This window comes from Populus euphratica, unplaced genomic scaffold (genome assembly GCF_000495115.2).
Source record: "Populus euphratica unplaced genomic scaffold, PopEup_1.0 scaffold235.1, whole genome shotgun sequence".
NCBI classification, from domain to species: Eukaryota; Viridiplantae; Streptophyta; class Magnoliopsida; order Malpighiales; family Salicaceae; genus Populus; species Populus euphratica.
The window spans coordinates 72,655-74,532 of NW_011500117.1; the positions used below are offsets into that span (position 1 = coordinate 72,655).

At 30.9% G+C, this 1,878-nt stretch overlaps 1 pseudogene; it reads left to right on the plus strand.

Moving 5' to 3' along the window:
- The first annotated feature begins 185 nt into the window (after positions 1–185).
- On the plus strand, positions 186–693 carry LOC105109989 (wound-responsive protein GWIN3-like; annotated as a pseudogene).
- The last annotated feature ends 1,185 nt before the right edge of the window (positions 694–1,878 follow it).

The following is a 1,878-nucleotide window of genomic DNA, read 5'->3' on the forward strand; positions in this document are numbered from 1 at the left end:
GAGCTCAAATCCTACACGACAACTCTTTGCTAAAGGACTATAATTTGTAGTTTTGTCGAAGGTCGGCACGAGTAAAACACTATAATTTATATTTTTGTGGAATTTTTTAATTAATTGTAACAAATAATTAAAATGCTTGCTCCATATAAATATATGCTCTCCATGCGTTGTTTCAACAAAAGATCAATAAGACACAATATTGAGATAACTAATACTCGTATTCAAAAAATATGGAGATCACTGAATTTCTAGGGTTCTCCTTCCTTCTCTTTGCCCTCGCAGCAACTTCATTTCCCGAGGCCGTTCATGCCAAAGATGCTGCAGCAGTGCTCGATGTATTCGGTAATGAGGTGCAAGCTGGTGCTCGTTATTTAATCGTAGCCCCCTCGACTGACAATACAACAACTCTTGCGGTCACTGACCAGCAAGATCATATGCAATTCAGATGTTATACTTTCCACTTTGAACGACAGCCTCCCAATAACATTTTCACCTGCTATAAAATCCAACGATGGTGTCATCCGTGAAGGCTCTTATCTAAATGTGAACTTTGATGCACCCTCATGTAGGATGGGGGGCATGACAACGATGTGGATGATTGAATCGGAAGGATTGATTGTGACCACAGGAGGTGTTGATAGTTCCATAGTCATACTTTCTAAATGTATAAATACCAAAAGCAAATATATGTAGGATACATATATTAAAATCTACATATAATACAAATTACATATAAAGAAAAAAATATTACATCCCACAAAATAAACAAATTTAAATACAAAGTCAATATTTAATGCTCCACATCGTCTTGTGAAAAACCTGTATACATAACATTAATAAAAAATAAGGAAGATAATACATTAAAAATAATAAAGCTATTATGTTCACAATTCTTCAAAATATATCAAATTGTCCTTTATTACTAACTTACTACATATCAACATTAATAACCCATTCATAATTTATTAACTCTATACTTATAACACCTCTGTAACAAACACTCATTGCTTAATTTTTAATTTTTTTAATTCATAGTTTTATCTCAAACCCAGCTAACCCTCTTTGATAGCCAACAATCAAACCGGTAATCCTATATGAATTACCCAACATCCAGCTATTCTCTATTAATAGCCAATTTAACTGGTAATTCCATACATATTACCTCACATCCAACTATTCTCCATCAATCTAACCAGTAATTTCATATGAATTACCCAACATCCGACTATTCTCTATCAATAGTTAATCTAAAAGGTAATTCCATACAAATTACCCAACATATGAATTACAATACAAACAAGTTTCTTCTTCTACTTTTTTCATATCAATATGTCATAAACAACTCATAACTAATAATGAAATTGAATTTTAAAAGAAAGTGATGAATCACCTATCATCTTCTCGTGATGGCCCAACTCCTCCTGCTTGATGCCTTGCTCTCGAGAAACTCATGAATCAATCAAATTACTCTATATTATTAATCCATTAATATTTCTCCAACGTGTCTAAATTTTAAGGACGTAATATCTTTTATTTAATTGGGTTTTGTAGCAAATATTTCATTCATTTGTCTCCTCATTTTCAGCATATAGTTTTAATCAATTTTCTTCTTTTAACTCAAAGAATTCTTCCATGAACTATTCTTACCATTTATTTAATTCTTCTTTTGACTTTCTTATGATGTTTCTTCACTTGTTCATATTTTAAATACTTTAAATAAGATAAAGAACATCATTTCTCAAATATAAAACAATCAAAACCTCATTCGTTTATTTCCTCATCCTTTGTTACAAGTTTATTTCTTCAAACTTATTCAATTTCTTTTTTAATTACTACTTACATTTACTATTTCTATACTATTCTACCTCAATTCCATCA